General features: G+C 39.3%; 1 pseudogene; it reads left to right on the forward strand.

The window, feature by feature from the left end:
* Positions 1–3,165: 3,165 nt before the first annotated feature.
* LOC102193638 (cadherin-12-like) overlaps positions 3,166–7,271 on the forward strand; it is a 38,539-nt pseudogene continuing 34,433 nt past the window's right edge.

A 7,271-nucleotide genomic window follows, 5' to 3' on the forward strand; every position in this document is an offset into this window, starting at 1 on the left:
AAAGCAAACAGACAAACAAAAACAGTAATATTCAAGTGCCAGAAATGTACCATCACATCAAAGTAAAGAAAGTTTCCATAATTAAATTACAGTAAATGTCCTCATGTCATGATAATTTAAATATGGTTGTTTTAGTTTTAAATTTACACAAAATATTGTGTATTTTAAGAGATTTTATATAGTAAATAAAGTTGAAACAATGAAATGACTAATAATATGGTCAAACACAGTTCTTTACAGTTACATAAACCTAATATTGCAGAAATGCGCTGTTATTGGGTTTTATTATGAAATTTAATGTAAAACAAAATCTTGTACTTTTATTCCATAATTTAAGTCAAAATACTTTTATTAAACTAGTAACTGGGTTTAGAAATGACAGTAATCTAATATTCATCTTTGTGCATATGACGTGTATAATGGGTTTTTCAATGTATTCTAAGATGGATTCAGCCTTTTACAGTAGCCAGAAAACGGTATTGTAATTATAATATAGTTTGTATGCTGTCGAGTGGGTGAAAGGACAGTTCCACAGTGTGTGGACTGTCAAACACAGAGGAGGAAGTGTGATGGTCTGGAGTCAGCTCTTTCAATATTCACACCATTAGTATCTACTTGATGTGATCTGTAACAAAGATCCTGTCTGATGACCCGAAGATATCAAATTTTGATTTATCAGTCCATAACAGTGTTCTTCAAGTTACTTCAAAAAAGTAATTAGTTACTTATTCTCCAAAAAGTAATCCCATTACATTGCTGATTACTTATTTTCAAACGTAATAGTTACTTTTAAAAACATGATGCACAGCCTGAATATGTAGTAAAGCAACAGACCTTTCAGCCCAATTCTATTTTTCTGCATAATCCATTATATAAGATGTAATCCAACAGAAAGCCTCTTCCTAAAAAGAATTGAATCATATGCAACATTCTCTGACTTGTGTTCAACACTTAAAGCTATTTTCTGCACATTCCAGCAGATAAAATCAAAGCATGTTTTAAGTAGATGCAAGTAAAAAAAAGAAAATAAAATCAAAGACTCAGCAGCTCTTAAATCTATTGTCTGTGTTTATCAGGAGTGGGGCGGGTGGAGGTTTGCCCACAGTGGTCATGTCAGTGGGAGGATCCGGGGGTTTCTTGGTGAATGCCACGTTCCTGTAGCAGCGCGCTCGCTGCTCGCTCAGATTTCAAGTTTCATTTTTCGCTGTAAAAAGAAGTTTTCTTCCCACGCAGAGTGAACACGGACACTAATGTTTTTGTCACTTTTTACAGAATCAAACTCAAAGTAATGTGATTACTTCCACACTTTAAACGCTGCATGGTCGTACTCTCTCCATCACTCCATATGATCCATTGTTGATCTGCACACAGCTGTTGCCACGGATGTCGCACACTCGTATGTCATTGTCATGAGACACTCTCACAAACAAAATCACGGTTTAGTAACGCAGTAACGCAGCGTGACTACAGGAAAGTAACAGTAATCGAATTACTTTATTTTTGCAATAGTAATCCCTTACATCACTCATTGCATGAAATAAGTAATCCGATTGCATTACTGTCCATCTCTGGTCCATAAAACCTTCTTCCAGTCTTCAGTCGTCCCGTGTCGGTGTTTCATGGCCCAGACAAACCTCTGTCTTATTCTGACGTCTGGCTTTCTTTCTGCAACTCGTCCTGTCAAACCTGCAGCTCAAAGTTTTCTCTTCACAGCTGGAACGGAGACTTTCTCACTACGACCACTATGAAGCTGCTTGAAGCTGTCGTCCTGTGAGCCGCCATCAGCTGTTACCTCTCAGAAACTTGTCCTCTGATTCAGTCGTGTCTTTGGGTCTGCAGACCTCCTCCTGTCACAGTTTGTGAGCCTTTGGATGCTGAAGGAAACTGGACTCACTGACACTTTGACTTTCTTTGCAGTTTCTCTGTAGGACAGACCGACATTTATAAGTGTTATGTTGGTCTGTCTCTCTTCCACTGTTAATCTCACGATTTTGTACCAACACACTACTCTCAGCAGTACAGTACTGTTCAACTGATGCTGACGAGGGTACCACAGTGTGTTCCAACACTGCTTTATGCAGACAGAGGGGGTTGGAAGTAATGCAGAAAATCCAGAAAAGTTGAAACAGCTGTAGGATTTAGTAGCACCAGCTTTCAAGGCTTGCTCAGCCTCCATCGCTGCGGAACAGCTTTAGGTTGTTAACCCACGCTGTGTTCCCCGAAAAAGTCTTTTTGTCTAATTCTGAAATGTACATTATTTATTCTTTGTTTTTAACCTCTGGCATTTCACCACTTAAATTTGTACAATTTCAAGCTATTCATAGGACTTAAAATGCAACAAATAACTGGAAAAATTAGGATGTTCTAAAACTTGACCAGTAGTGTATATTAGAGAATGGTGAGATTTTACTTTATAGTGACAACTCCTAAGCAATTAGGACACTAAATTACTGTTCCCTAATTTTTTAATTATTACTAACAAATAGACCACAACAAAAAACAAACCCTAACAATTTGATATTAAAAAAGAATAACTTATTCAAAAAGGTTTTTAATGAGCCATCAAAAACAGAAATGAAAATTAAAAACATTAAACCCTAAATTTAGAGTCACACTGAATGTGGCAAGTCTCCCTGATGATTCAGGCACCTAGAGATGCTTGAACAGCAAAGATATGTTTGAATCTGAGTGCAGTTAATTTCAGGTAAAGTTTAGGTTAACTGTGAAACGGTGCACAGGTAGTCTGGCTCTACCAGGACGGCACGTCCATAGATGCAGTTGCAAGAAGGTTTGGTCTGTCTCCAAGCACTGCCTCAAGAGTGCGGTAGAGATACCAGGGGCTAGGCTATGACATGAGGAAAGCAGAACAGGACTGTGGAAAGGCATCGACTGTGCCTCGGGGCCAATGCCTTCATGCAAGGAGGAACCGAACAAACCCAGCCATAGCTCACAGTCAGCTCCATGCAAACTGTCTGAGATTCCCCGGAGAATAACAGAACTGGCTGGTCAGCTGTTTACAGTGCTCCTCGTCCCTTTATCATCTTTTTGCTTTGATTTATCTTGATGAGGCATCTGTTGAATTCAGTTTAAATAGACAAATCTGAAGAATGGTATTGAGTGACTAAACATCAGCTTTACATTAATATATTGTTTTATATATCAGCAATGACCGCAGCAAAACAGGGGGAGTTTGCAAACTGCATGTTTGTGGTGTGTCATGGTGAGGATGAGGACACAAAATCAGGACTCAGACAAAAAGGTAACTTAGCCGAGGGTAGAGTCTCAGCTTCTGGTGGCCGGCCGTAGCCCACGGGGCCGGGTGCAAAAAAGCGGCACAGCTCTGTCCTCCTGTGGGCCCACCACCCACAGAAGAGGCCGTAGTTTGGTGCTTAGTAGACTTAGCAGTCAGAGGCAGAGGTTCTGGCACTCTCAAAACTAGCTTATGGTACATGTAGTGTCCCCTGGTGCAGAAGGAGCTCGAGCTGGTGCACAAGGTTGGAAGATGCTGACTAGATATAGTCTGGCTCACCTCAACACAAAGCTCCAGTTTGGTGGAGAGCAGTTAGACTCTCTTGCACTGTGCAGTTGTCCGGGGTTAGGTATACCTGCAGCCCCTTGGCTTTCCCCAGTGGACAAAAGAGTTGCTTCCCTGCATCTTCAGGTTGGAACAGGCTGTGGCTGTTATTTGTGCCTATGGGCCAAATGACAGAATGCCAAGTGTTGTTAGTCACAGGGTGGGGTGCTGGAGAGTGCTCCAATCAGAGTTATAACACCCACTGATTTTATGAGTGGATTATTCTGCCACAATATTAAGTTAAAAAGCGTTGGACAGCTTTCACATTTGAACTTAAATACTGGTGTACTGTGAGGGTGGCATCACTGTTGCAGTTCTGGTACACTAAAATATTAAATGCTAATGTTAGATTGTTACTGGTTATAGTTGTGTTACATGAGGTACAATGACTAAAACCTTAGTGTGTGTAATTATTTACCAAAAAACAGCATTCTGACGAGAACGAGCAGCCATCAAGTGGATAAATGAATTCAATTAATGAAAACATAAACAACATCATGAAAAAAACCTAATCAATTGCCTGAACAAGATATAGATGGGTTTGACTTTTTTATGGTGGCAACAAATGTTCTAAAGTTAACTTTGGTTTAAACGTTTGATCGGGACTGTGTGTGAACAAACATCCTCTGTGATGAAGAAGAGTCTGGGTGCAGATCCTCTCTCAGTGACTGAATGGGACTTTAAGACACTCCGTTCAGCCCAAAATGAATTCGATATCTGTCACTGAACAAGAAAAAATAAATGAATAATTAAAGATGAAAGAGGGTCGTTCTACAATTACTTAAAAGTGATTTCTTTTTTTTAAATGGAACCTTTATTTGACTGTTTTTTGTAATAAATTTAAGAAAAACAAATAATAAACAACCAAAAACTTAGTCCAGCTCGGGCATCAGAAGTACAAATGTTTGGAGATATTTAGTTGCTGTGCTCAGCACAACAGTTAAGGATCAGTCGCCCTCATAATGAAACGTCATTCAACTTTAGATATGACATAACTTATATTCGTATAAGCAACTTTCAAAATCAAGCATGCCCCAGTTTTCAGTAGTCAGCTGTTTCTTTTAGTAATTCAGTACTTATCATTTTTCTCATTGCCCAGATTATTATAATAATAATCAAAATGACAGAGCACTGCCAGAAGATTGTGAGTGATTTTTGTGGAAGCCTTTACACGTGCAGTCTGACAGTGTGTAGACAAAAAAGTTCAGTAAGAATTATTTAAAAACACGTGAGAGAAAATCATCAACCCCATCATAAGAACAACGATGATTCAGTCACTGAACTATAAGGACCATACCGGGTCCTTGGCCCTATGTCACAGTGATGGCAGCCGTTCAGACACTGCCCCTCTGACGGAGAGTACAACAATGTGAGCGTAGGTGTTGTTATGTATTCACTGTAAGTCTGTGAAGCAGGTGCATGACAAGACTAATCAGGTATTAACATCACCTCCTGCTTGTATTTAATGGTTCAAACAAGGCAAAATGAACTGCTTTAGAAAACCATTGAGACAGGAAGGAAGGGAAAAAAAATTATGCTTACATAAAAAAAAGTTCATAATCCCACTTAAGTACTAGTACTTAAGTTTTAATAAGATAAGTAAAAATGTATGCTGAGACCACCCATCTATCCATTTTCTTCTTTTAATGCAAAACAAAGCAAACACAATTTAAATTGGCAATAAAACATTAAAATGACAGTACCAGTGATCCTGATGTGTGATTAAGATTTCCTGTATGTCCTTGTGCCAGTGGATCTGTGTCACAGCAGGTACTCCACTACCTGTCCAATCAGCGCTGCAGAGGATTGGACAGCTGTCAGGATTACAGGTGGGATAATAGTTTGTTCTCTGACTTTGTCTCCACTAAAGCTTCAAATGTAATATAGCATTAATAGATTTAAAGTTTATAAGTAAATGTAAGTAACAAAAGTGAGACTTTGTAGCTGAACTGTTTTGTTCAAGTCTACATTATAATGCTGCTATTTAAACCTGTTCTTCCAGGTGTCTCTGCTGAGGAACTGAGGAGAACACGAGGTGGTTCTTCTGCAGTCACAGAACAGGACGAAACTCATGGTCCAACAAACCCAGGCCAACCAACAATGACCTTCAGAGATTTGCCTGATTGAGCAATGACAGTATATGAATTATCTGGGAATACAGTGGAATTCTTGCCCAGTCCGTGCCAGCAGGTCAAATCCAGCTTTGGACGTTCATTCTCAACCTCAAACTAACCCAGTTTGTTTTTAACACTGTTTCCCCTTTTTTCGACAAACACATTCACTGATGATAACAAAGAGATATGTCACTATATTCCTGGTGGGATCCTGCTTGTTATTGGACCACTCCTCCCAAATCCCTTTGCAGACTTCCCTCCACAACAGAACTAGCAGGGGTGCCATTACATTTTCTGGTGGAGGGAGGAAAAATCTGAGTTTGAGGCCTTCTTTGGGGGAAGTTCCATCAGTGGAGGGCAAGAGGAGATGGCGGAGGCAGGGTAGGTTGGGAACTCACCGGATTAAGAGAGGATGGGTGTGGAACCAGTTCTTTGTCCTGGAGGAGTACATGGGATCTGAACCTCAGTATGTTGGAAAGGTAAGCGAAACAAAATCGTTATATACGATCGTTATATACGCTGTTACCAGATTATTTTGAGAGAGCTTGTGTGTACTCTGTACTTGTCTTTAAACAGCAACTTTACCAACATTACTGACTCTTTACCTTCTGTTAATTTTAACAGAAAAGACCTGATGTTTTTAGCTCGTCCATGTTGCTTCATTTTTACATTTTTCTGCTTGGAGCTCGCTTGTACCAGGAAGTGGATTTGGATGAAATCTTTAGAAAATATCCAGATAAGGCTAAAATATATGCTTTCATTTCAAATGCTTTGAGATGTTTTATTTGAAATAAGAAGAAAACAAAACGGCATGAAAACTAAAAAATCTCACAGAACTCTAAAAATATCAGAGGAAAACTATCAAATCAGATAAAACTAAAGTGTACAAACTCCCAAACTTTGTAGTATAACACAGTAAGATACTTAAAAATGAGAGCAGATGGCTAGCTAAGCTAAGATAAGCTATGCTACTACCCCAGTACTACTAAAAAAAAAAACAAATACCAAAAAACTCTTTGCTGTTGCACCTGTTCAAATTCTATCTAATCAGCAAATCACATGGAAGAAACTGAATACATGTAAGTATTTAAACATAATGAAGACAACCTGGTGATGCACAATAGAAGCCAGTACAGATGATGAACACCCTTCCTTGTTGACTTGAAGTCCACATCAGGGGTAAACGTGTGAAAAACCAAGAAGATAATTAAACCATGTATTTGGAGATTTGTTATACTCCTGCTACTTTATAACTACTACTACACAGCTGGGCAGCCCAACTTTACTTACACAGAACATTATGACAGATGATCTCCATCTCTCTGTCTTTTTCTTTCCTTTAATGGAGATGGTCCTCTGTGGCTGAGTGCATCACTCTGGTTACCAATAGAACAAGCTGATTTTAACACATTGCTTCATTACAACATAATAGTATCAAAAGGTTGCACCATTTCTTGTCTAAATGAAATTTGCCCATTTCTAAGCCTTGTTTGGTAACGGTGCAGCTGAAGACAGCGTAGGCCCCGCTAGCTGTTCCCCGGCAGACTGTCCCGAGCAGCTGGGGAAAGAGGGCGGCTGGGTGA

The sequence above is a fragment of the Pundamilia nyererei genome, unplaced genomic scaffold (genome assembly GCF_000239375.1).
Source record: "Pundamilia nyererei isolate P.nyererei 1_Seehausen unplaced genomic scaffold, PunNye1.0 scaffold00406, whole genome shotgun sequence".
Lineage (NCBI taxonomy): Eukaryota > Metazoa > Chordata > Actinopteri > Cichliformes > Cichlidae > Pundamilia > Pundamilia nyererei.